The 11,889-nt window shown below is 40.7% G+C and overlaps 1 pseudogene across 1 annotated transcript in view; it reads left to right on the top strand.

The window, feature by feature from the left end:
* The first annotated feature begins 1,443 nt into the window (after positions 1 to 1,443).
* LOC309548166 overlaps positions 1,444 to 11,889 on the top strand; it is a 48,045-nt pseudogene continuing 37,599 nt past the window's right edge. Inside the window, exons 1-2 of the transcript in view lie at positions 1,444 to 1,515; positions 5,515 to 6,036. The product of the transcript in view is annotated as an uncharacterized misc_RNA (transcript). The remainder of the gene's footprint in view (positions 1,516 to 5,514; positions 6,037 to 11,889) is intronic.

The following is an 11,889-nucleotide window of genomic DNA, read 5'->3' as shown; positions in this document are numbered from 1 at the left end:
CTTTGGGTGCCCTAGTTTCCATGACACTGCATCCTCTGTCTACTGCAGCAAGCAACATCTCTCTCCACCAGCTACCTATCAGAATGATACACTTCAGAGCTGAGGGAAGTATGGAATATGCACTGGTAAAGTTTTGGGTTGGGAAGAAGATTTGCATTGGGAGGGGGGTTGGGGTGGATTTTTGCTGGGAGGTAGATTTTTGGGAGATACAGATTTGTGCTTGGAGGGAGGATTTGGTGGGTAGAGACAATGTGTGCTGGCATGATTTGTCTTAAGAGGGTGGATTTTAGAAGGTTAGAGGATTTTAGCTAGGAGAATAGATTGAGGGGGGGGGGGGGGTTGTGCTTATGTGCTGGGAGGGGACATTTTAAGCAAAGGAGAGTGATTTGAATGGGGGAGGTAAGATTTGTGTTGAGAAGGAAGATTGTGCTTGGGAGGTAAGCATTCAGATTTCTGCTGTTTTGTTTGGAGGAAAAGAGAGTTTTTGCAGAGATGGGAAAGGGGGGGGGGGGGTTACATAGTTTGTTGGGTTGAAAATAAGACACAGGTTCATCCAATTCACATGTATTTGTGTGTGATTTTTTTCTGTAACAATTACCAAAGCTCTGTATCTGGTTCCTGAGGAAGACATCTAAAAGATTTTTGAAGCTGTCAACACTTTCAGCTAGTAAAGATTTATGGGGGAAGTGCCACATTTTTACTGCTCTAACAGTTAAAATCTAAGGTTAAACCTCATTTCATCTAACCTCAAATCATGTCATCTTCAGGGACCTTTAAGTAAACAGCTTATCACAGTTACTGGAGTTACCTTGGATACATGTTTAAAATATATTTATATCCCCTCTCAAGCACCTCTTCTCTGGAGTGAATAACTGTATCCTATTTAATTTATCCTCATAGTTGATGTCCTGCGGCCCTTATTAATTTTGTTGTCCTTCACTGAACGCTTTTTAATACAATAACACCTTTCATTAGGACTGGTTACCAAAATGAAACTGCATATTTAAGATGAGGCTTGACCAGTGTTTTCTAAAAGAGTAAAATTATTAAACTTGAATGTATGCTTTTTTTTTTTTTTTTTTTTTTTTTTTTTACAATCAAAAGGATTATTATTGAATTTGAAAGAGAAGGTAACAGTACAACAATTGGACTGTCATAAAAAATCTTGACAAAATGTGCTAAAATCAAGAACGTATAAAACAGCTCAACAATATACAATGGGTGAAACCAAGAGGGTGCTTGATCAATGGTAGCCTTGTAAGATAAAGACAAAAGAAGAGAATATAATGAAATAAGAGACGGACTAGAAAAGTTACGTGGCAACATCCATAGAATATTTATCAATCTACATCAAGAAGAAATCCAATCCACCTCAAATGTCCATGACTGCTCAAATCTAGAGAGTGAGTCAGCTCTAATAGCAAGCGATTTTTCATATACATAATGGAGATGAACTATGACAATGAGTTCTTAGATACTGAGATACTGGGTGCAAGGTCCTTCCTCCATAATCTAGTAATCAACGATTTAGCAGCCTAGAGCACATGGAGTACTGGTTAGGGGACAGTTCAACACTCAAATTCAATAGATCTAGGGCTGTATCGGGGGGCGGGGGGGAGCAGTATTCCAGTAATTTTAGATAACAAATTAAATGTTTGACGCCAAAAACTATTCAGACCTTTACAGGCCCAAAGGTTGTGGAAAATATTGCCCACCTGACCACAACACCTTCAACAAAGACACAAACACACACCATAGGTTGAACTGGATGGACTGGTGTCTTTATTCAACCTTACCAACTGTGTAAAAAAGGAGTGAGTAGGGGAGAATTTTGCAAGTCTGTATGGAGTGAGAAACCCTAATGAGGTAATTTTTCGGGTTAATTTCCAATGGTTCACACAATGTGTGACAGTGTACAGTAAGAGGAATGTAATGTTCTTAACCATTGGGATTCTGAGAAAGAAGAAAGTAAGTCCAGCTCTCAATGTTGCATATTTGGGGTCTTCTAAAAAGTCCCTTTGTGTTGAAGGAGAAAGTAAAACAATAAAATTGGAGTAAAAACTTCAGTGTTGTAAATGTCGTGCACCAACCCTTGAACAAGTGCATGCCAAGCCTGACAGTAATTTGAAAATTTTGGAAGGTCAAAAGGGGATCATAGGTCACCTAAAAGTAGTGATCAATCTGCAGCTTAAGTTAAGGTAGATTCAATGTCTACCCAGAGGATTTCCAGAGGAGATTGAAACTAGGATATTTAATTGAAAAAGCTATGAACACCATGCAAGGACCTGTCCAATTTACGTTTCTGGGGCATTGATCTTGTGCATTTCTCTTGGAGAGGATCTCTCCAAGAAAGAAACAAAGAGGATTCACACTTCCACACCTGAGCACTTTATTCACACTGCTAAACAGTGTTTTTTAAATGTATCATTGATTGAAATTGAACATTAATTATATATATATATATATATATATATATATATATATATATATATATATATATATATATATATATATATACACACATAGTATCTCAGAAAAGTGAGTAGACCCCTCACATTTTTGTAAATGTTTTATTATATATTTTCATGTGACAACACTGAAGAAATTACACTTTGCTACAATGTAAAGTAGTGAGTGGACAGCTTGTATAACAGTGTCAATTTGCTGTCCCCTCAAAATAGCTCAACACACAACCATTAATGTCTAAACTGCTCGCAACAAAAGGGAGTACATCTCTAAGTGGAAATGTCCAAACTGGGCCCAATTTGCCATTTTCCCTCCCCGGTGTTATGTGACTCATTAGTGTTACAAGGTCTCAGGTATGAATGGGGAGCAGCTGTGTTAAATTTTGTGTTATTGCTCTCACTCTGTCATACTGGTCACTGGAAGTTCAACATGGCACCTCATGGCAAAGAACTTTCTTAAGAATCTGAAAAAAAGTATTGTTGCTCTACATAAAGATGGCATAGGCTATAAGAAGATTGCCAAGACCCTTAAACTGAGCTGCAGCGTGATGGTTAAGACCATACAGCGGTTTAACAGGACAGGTTCCACTCAGAACAGGCCTCACCATGGTCGACCAAAGAAGTTGAGTGCATGTGCTCAGCATCATCTCCAAAGGTTGTCTTTGGGAAATAGACTTATGAGTGCTGCCAGCATTGCTGTAGAGGTTGAAGGGGTGGGGGGTCAGCCATGTGTCTTGCCTACAGTCAAGCATGGTGGTGGGAGTGTCGTTGTCTGGGGCTGCATGAGTGCTGCAGCCACTGGGGAGCTACAGTTCATTGAGGTAATCATTAATGCCAGCATGTACTGTGACATACTTAAGCCGAGCATGATCCCCTCCCTTTGGAGATTGGGCTGCAGGGCAGTATTCCAACATAACGAACCCAAACACACCTCCAAGACGACCACTGCCTTGCTAAAGAAGATGAGGGTAAAGGTGATGGACTGGTTAAGCATGTCTCCAGACCTAAATCCTATTTAGCATCTTTGGGGCATCCTCAAATGGAAGGTGGAGGAGCTCAAGGTCTCTAACATTCACCAGCTCCATGATGATGTCGTCATGCAGGAGTGGAAGAGGACTCCAGTGGCAACCTGTATAGCTCTGATGAACTCCATGCCTAAAAGGGTTAAGGCAGTGCTGTAAAATAATGGTGGCCACACAAAATATTAACACTTTGGGCCCAGTTTGGACATTTCCACTTAGGGGTGTACTCACTTTTATTGCCAGCTGTTTAGAGATTAATGGCTGTGTGTTGAGTTATTTTGAGGGGACAGCAAATTTACATTGTTATACAAGCTGTACACTCACTACTTTAAATTGTAGCCCCGTGTCATTCGTGTGTGTTTATACAGAATTTTCTTATATACAGTATGCTTTCTTACATATTTATATATACATTGATTTTCATTTTGAACAACAAATATTGCCATTATACAGTATATATTTAAAACACTATATAGAGCGGCCATTTTGGTAGGAATCTTGGGTATTCAATAATACTCGGTAATACATGTGTTAATGGCACAGGTGGATAAAAGCTGCCCTAAGGAAGGTTAAGTACAATACTGATTTTCAGGGACGTACTGGCCATGGCACGGCCGAAGCTCTAAGGCAAAGTGTTTATTCGCACGGAGATGTGAATGCCTAAGCGCAAGTGCACGCATGTTAGCCAAAAACACTGGCACTTAATGGCCTTTATAAGTGCAGAAGCTGCACTAGTTCATTGCTGTCTGATCTTCAGGTTTACCTGTATACCTGTTCTTGTGATCGCTGCTTGATTCCTGTGTTTGACCTGACTAATCCTAGCCATGCTTGCTCTCCACCTATCCTGACTTCGGCTTGCTCTAAAGACTTTGGTAAATCTTTCATCTGCCTGATATCTGTTGGCAACCTCTGCCTGCACCTTGATCATTCTCTTCCTGCCGTTCATACTTGCATCTGATCATTCATTGCTGACTTGGCTTTTCTGACCCTACATCCAGTTATCTATCTGTCCTGCTCTGCATGGTGCCTGGTGATGCCGGTCCTCCATCCGCTGTGTGTCTGCATCTACTGTTCCTGCTGCTATCTGCTGCTTCAGATATCCAGCCCAGCTCTAGTGATGCACTTGCCACACACCTCTGTAGCCGACGGAAGATCTTGCAGGCTCTCTTACGTCACCACTCTCTAACGACCACTGTCGCAACACTAGTGGCCCTTGAGCCGGGACTGTATGAGAGGTTTCCCTCTACACACAAGGCTCTGCCACAAAGCACTTGACACTGATACTTGTTGGAGGCTGCGTTCCTGTATAGAAACTATAGCGTTAACTTCAAGAGGGCGAGGACATATAGGATAGGTTGCTGTGCCATGAATGCAATGAAGTCAGAACTGACAAAATACGTTGGGAATGGCTATGTGGTGACCAGAGGTGATGTCAGGAATGAAAGTGCTAATTCATTAGCTGCAAGTACTCCATTCAAGTACAACATTTTAAGTACAGTGAAGAGATATTGCAGGAGACTGAAGAGATTGAAGAGATACTGCAAGAGATTGGCTTGGAGTTTGCAACTGACTGACCATTGCTTGAGAAGAGGAAAGGAATTTGGTCAGGTGTTTGCTATTGTGCATTTGCTAATGAGACCAGCTCATTAAGGTGTTACATTTGTTGCTGGGGGAGGAGCTGTGAAGAAGTGTGTGTATATATAGAGACATACTCATTAGCTGGCCTAATTCATTAGCTGCAAGTACTCCATTCAAGTACAACATTTTAAGTACAGTGAAGAGATATTGCATGAGATAGTCAGGAGGTAGGCTGGAAGGTGGAAAAAAGAAAAAAAAAAAAGGTAAGATTTGTTTGACTTAAATTTACAATTTTTTTTTTCTCTTTCTCCTCTTTAAAATGGCAGACTTGGTTTAGTGCAGGAATTGTTGTGCATTTATTTCATGTTCCACTCTTTGGAGATTCGGATGCTGTCAGATCTGTAGGCAATTCTCCTTACTGCAGCAGGAAATTGCATTTTTGAAATCAGAGATATTTAAATTATCTGTTAAACAAACTCCAGCTGGGACTGCTGCAATGCCACTGCCACAGAGGACCCCCAGAAATGGCAGATGGGTTACTGTAGGTTCTGGAAGACTTAGAGTGGTGGATAGAAGACATGTCCCACAGTCGGAGGTTCTCCATAATTCATTTGCAGCACTCTCAGAATGTAAGGACAACATGGATATGGACTCAAGCACAGAGGGTGAGAAACCATCGACTCCTATGTCTAATGTATGCAAGACTGCAGCCAAGGACAAAAAAGATAAAGTGAAGTCTCAAAGGAAGCAGCTGTTGCTGGGTGATTCAATCATAAGAAGTGTGGAGCTTAAAGAAAATGGTTTTGTGAGATGTCTCCCTGGTGCTACTGCTAGACGAGATAGAAGACGTATTATTAATATTGTTAAGCAAGCAAAGCAGGAAGGGGACGTGGATGTTCTTGTCCATCTAGGGACAAATGACCTGGCTTGCAATGAAGTGTCAGAGGTGAAAAAATCTTTTATCACACTTGGTAATGACGTACAGGATTTTGCATCCACCATTTCATTTTCTGAAGTTCTGCCTGTGCATAATGTTCAGAATGATAGGCAGAGGCGCATAAAGGAGTTCAACATATGACTTAGTAAATGGTGTCAAGAGCAAGGATTTGGCTTTGTTTCTCATGATAGCTCTACTTGGAATAGAAAGGAACTGTACAAAAAAGATGGTTTGCATCTTTCTCTCAAAGGAACAAATGTACTTAGTGAATAACTCCAAGAATTTGCAAAAGAGTATTTAAACTAGGAAGCGGGGGCAAAAGAGTGAAAATACAAGAGTCCAATTGCCCCCCGAAACAATGCCAGAACAGGTCAGAAGCACAGAGGTTAAGAAATGATAAGCTCAGAGTCCTGTCTACAAATGCTCGCAGTTTAGGTGAAAAAAAATCAATGAACTTGGGTCAATAATGGCATCTGAGAATGTAGATTTAGTGGCTGTTACGGAGACATGGTTTAATGAAAGAAATGACTGGGACATAACCATACCAGGGTACTCTTTATACAGAAGAGACAGAGAAGGCAAGAAAGGAGGAGGAGTGGCCCTGTATGTGAAAGATAGCATTAAATCTAACCTAATACAAGTTGGTGAGGCCAACATAGAGTCAGTTTGGGTTACGTTGCAGTTTGCTAATCATGCAGTAACTCGTGTAGGTGTGATATATAGACCACCTGGTCAAGTTAAAGAACTAGATGATCTACTAGTTGAAGAAATAGCTAAAATGACAATGAAAGGAGAAGTTATCATTATGGGAGATTTCAATCTTCCAGATATAAACTGGAAAACCAAAATAGCAAGTTCTACCAGGAGTACAGATATTCTAAATTCCCTACTGGGGTTGTCTCTGCAACAAGTTGTTGAGGAGCCAACCTGGAGGGAGGCCATTTCGGATTTGGTATTCACAAATGGGGATTCGGTATATGATGTCATTGTAGGCGAAACCTTGGGATCTAGTGATCACCAGTCAGTGTGGTTTAATATAAGAACTGTGAAAGAGTCACACCACACAAAAACAAAAGTTTTAGATTTTAGAAAAACAGACTTTTCAAAAATGAAATTAGTCATAAATGAGTCCTTATCAGACTGGAACGGAATACATGGAGTCCAGGAGAAATGGGACTACTTAAAAGGTGCATTATTGAAGGCAACAGAAAATTTACTTGTCAGTAAAAGCAAAAAAAGGAAGAGACCACTGTGGTACTCAGCAGAAGTGGCCCAAATCATTAAAAATAAAAAGCTAGCATTTTGTAATTAAAAAAAACCCAGAGCAATGAAGATAAGGAAATCTACAAGATTAGGCAGAAAGAGGCCAAGCAAGTTATAAGAACTTCTAAAGCGCAGGCAGAAGAAAAACTAGCTCAGTCTATGAAAAAGGGGGATAAGACATTCTTCAGATATATAAATGAAAAAAGGAAATTAAAACAAGGAATAACTAAATTAAAAACAAAGGACGGAAGGTAGGTAGAAGGGAATAAAGGGCTAGCCGACTGCCTTAATGAATACTTCTGTTCAGTTTTTACAGAAGAAAAAGAAGGAGAAGGACCTCCACTTGAAAGGATGACTAATGAATCGTTTGATGCATGTGTCTTTACAGAGGAAGACATTCTAAGATTGCTGTCTAAAGTGAAGACAAATAAGTCACAGGGTCCTGATGAGATACACCCAAAATTATTAAAAGAGCTTAGTGGTGAGCTGGCAAAACTATTAACAGATTTATTTAACCAATCATTAGTAACAGGAGTCGTCCCGGAAGATTGGAAATTGGCAAATGTCGTGCCCATTCACAAGAAAGGTAGTAGGGAGGAATCGAGCAACTATAGACCAGTGAGTCTGACATCAATAGTAGGCAAATTAATGGAAACCCTATTAAAGGATAGGATTGTGGAACATCTTAAATCCCATGGATTGCAAGATGAAAAACAACATGGGTTTACTTCAGGGAGATCATGTCAAACAAATCTTATAGATTTTTTTGACTGGGTGACTAAAATAATAGACGGTGGAGGTGCAGTAGACATTGCATATCTAGATTTTAGTAAGGCTTTTGACACTGTCCCACATAGAAGACTTATCAATAAACTGCAGTCATTGAGCATGGACTCCCATATTGTTGAGTGGATTAGGCAGTGGCTGAGTGACAGACAACAGAGGGTTGTAGTCAATGGAGAACATTCAGAACAAGGTCATGTTACCAGTGGGGTACCTCAGGGATCTGTACTGGGACCAATTTTGTTTAATATCTTCATAAGTGATATTGCAAAAGGCCTCGATGGTAAGGTTTGTCTTTTTGCTGATGACACAAAGATATGTAACAGGGTTGATGTTCCTGGAGGGAAATGCCAAATGGAAAAGGATTTAGGAAAACTAGAAGAATGGTCAGAACTCTGGCAACTGAAATTTAATGTGGATAAGTGCAAGATAATGCACCTGGGGCGTAAAAACCCAAGGGCAGAATATAGAATATTTGACACAGTCCTGACCTCAGTATCTGAGGAAAGGGATTTAGGAGTAATTATTTCAGAAGACTTAAAGGTGGGAAGACAATGTAATAGAGCAGCATGAAATGCCAGCAGAATGCTTGGATGTATAGGGAGAGGTATAAGCAGTAGAAAGAGAGAAGTGCTTATGCCGCTGTACAGAACACTGGTGAGACCTCACTTGGAGTATTGTGCGCAGTACTGGAGGCCATATCTCCAGAAGGATATAGATATTCTAGAGAGAGTTCAGAGAAGAGCTACTAAAGTAGTACATGGATTGCAGGAAAAAACTTACCGGGAAAGGTTAAAGGGCCTTAACATGTATAGCTTGGAAGAAAGAAGAGACAGAGGGGATATGATAGAAACTTTTAAATACATAAAGGGAATCAACTCGGTAAAGGAGGAGAGCATATTTAAAAGAAGAAAAACTACCACAAGAGGACACAGTTTTAAATTAGAGGGGCAAAGGTTTAAAAGTAATATGAGGAAGTATTACTTTACTGAGAGAGTAGTGGATGCATGGAATAACCTTCCTGCAGAAGTGGTAGCTGCAAATACAGTGAAGGAGTTTAAGCATGCATGGGATAGGCATAAGGCTATCCTTCATATAAGATAGGGCCAGGGACTATTCATAGCATTCAGATATATTGGGCAGACTAGATGGGCCAAATGGTTCTTATCTGCCGACACATTCTATGTTTCTATGTTTCTATGTTTCTAAGTGCCGTTCGCGGTGTCCAGAGGTGCTGACTCTTCAGTCTATCACCAAAATTGGTGATACCTGACACCATTTCTTTGATATGTGCACAGTTTTTTTTTAATGTGTAAGTGGCTTTCTATCTTTAAAATAAATCTTCATTTGACTTCTTATTGTACCATTGAAGGCATTGTTTCTTATTTTCTTATATATGAATGGACATGCATTAGCTTTATGGAGATACATGGTGATGTTTACAAGAAGATCTGACAGCTGATATTCTTTTATACAAGTGAATCATGCCAACTATGCGAGTGGGAGACATATGTTTCTGATGAGTGAGGGTTCACTTGTGCATAGGGGTTGGTGTGTGGATGAAGAATCTTCAGTGGGAGAAGATTGGATCGCCATTTTTTTTTTACATTTTGCAATGTAATATGGTGGACTTATGTATAATGGACATTTAATGTTATTTTTGAACACTTATTTATCACAGCACTACTAAAAAGTTATTATATATTTTGTACTTTTGTATTTTTTTTTTTTGATGGTGGCAGCAGTGGGATGTCCTTAACCACTTTACCACTAGAGGATTTTGCTGTCTTACGTCTGGGCCACTTTTTGCGATTCGGCGCTGTGCGACTTTAACTGACAATTGCACGGTTTTGCGACGCCATACCCAAACGAAATTTACGTCCTTTTTTTCCCACAAACAGAGCTTTCTTTTGGTGGTATTTGATCACCTGTGCGATTTTTACTTTTTGCGCTATAAACAAAAAAATTGCGTAAATTTTGAAAAAACAACAATATTTTTCACATTTTTTTATATGAAATTCCCCCCCAAAAAAATGTAAAAATCAAAATTTTTTTACATTTTTGGCCAATTTGTTTTTTGATACCTATGTTTGGTAAAAAAATTCACAATAAGCGTATTTTGATTGGTTTGTGCAAAAGTTATTGCGTTTACTAACAAAGGGAAAGATTTCTGTCATTTTTGGTGTTTTTTTTTAACGCGTAATGGCGGCGATCTGCGCTTTTTTTTGCGGGACTGCGACATTGCGGCGGACAGATCGGACCCTTGACTGACATTTTTGACACTTTTGGGGGTACCAGTGACATTACTGCAGTAATCAGTGCTATATATATGCACTGTTACTGTAAAAATGACACTGGCAGGGAAGGGGTTAATTTTATTGGAGAGGGAGGGGTTAATGTATGCCTGGTGCTTACTGACGTGTGTGGGGGGAGGTGACTGTGTGACACAAGGACAGATCCAGGGTTCAGCTATGCTGAATCCTGCAATCTGACCCTGCCTGTCACTTGGGAGATCCGCCCGCTTGTGTTTACACAAGCAGGCGGATCTCCACACTAGATCCCCGACGATCGGGGAAGAGTGGCAGTGATCGCCGCTGCTCCTCCCCTGGCCCGACTCCCGCTGTGACTGAATACAGCGGGAGAGAGCCTCCGGCGGTGCGCGCGCGCCGCCGAGAAAGGGGAGTGTCTGACGACGTAGTACTACGTCGTCAGACGATAACGAGCCACTTTGCCGCAGTATTCCTACGGTACTCAGATGGCAAGTGGTTAAACACTTGCCGACTGCCGCACGACTATGTACGTCGGCAGTCAGCCCCTCACAGGCAAAGAGAAGTAGGGCTACGTCGCTTGCCTGTAAGGGTTTTGGGAGCGAGCGCGCGCCGCCGGATGCGCGCTGCCGCTCGGTCACGGACCCCCCGCGCGTGTGCCCGGTGGACCCGATGTCCGCCGGGCACTCGCGATCATCCGTGACAGTGGGAGGAAGGCAGACGGCTAGTGTAAACAAAGCCGCCTGTCAGCCCCCCCTGTGTAAGAATGGTGATCAAACGGTTCTACTATGTAGGACCGTTGATCACTGTTCTTACACATAAAGCCACAGCCAATCACAGTTATAAACACGCCCCTAGGGACACACTTAACCCCTCCCTCTCAAAAAAGTTAACCCCTTCACTGCCAGTGTCATTTTTACATTAACAGTGCATATGTATAGCACTGATTACTGTAGTAATGTCACTGGTAACCCCAAAAGTGTCAAAAATGTCAGTCAAGGGTCCCATCTGTCCGCCCCAATGTCGCAGTCCCGCAAAATAAATCGCAGATCGCCACCATTACGTGTTAAAAAAAAAACAACAAAAATTACAAAAATCTTTCCCTTTGTTAGTAAACGCAATAACTTTTGCGCAAACCAATCAAAATACGCTTTTTGCAATTTTTTTACCAAACATATGGTAAAAAAAAATTGGCCTAAAATGTTAAAAAATTTAGATTTTTACATTTTTTTGGGGGGAATTTCATATAAAAAAATGTGAAAAATATTGTTATTTTTGCAAAATTGACGCTCTTTTTTTGTTTATAGCGCATGATCAAAAAATCGCACAGGTAATCAAATACCACCAAAAGAAAGCTCTGTTTATGGGAAAAAAAGGATGCCAAATTCGTTTAGGTACAGCGTCGCACGACCGGGCAATTGTCCGTTAAAGTCACGCAGTGCCGAATCGCAAAATAGGCCCTGGTCAGGAAGGGGTTAAAATCTTCAGGGGCTTAAGTGGTTAATTGACTTATTTTATATGCACAATTGTGATTAGTTGTGACTCAATATACTGTATATATCTTTTTTTTCTAT

This window comes from Pelophylax lessonae (assembly GCF_965119305.1).
Source record: "Pelophylax lessonae genome assembly, chromosome: 2".
NCBI classification, from domain to species: Eukaryota; Metazoa; Chordata; class Amphibia; order Anura; family Ranidae; genus Pelophylax; species Pelophylax lessonae.
The sequence above is the reverse complement of the archived record's forward strand: the minus strand, read 5'-3'. Positions and strand labels throughout refer to the sequence as shown.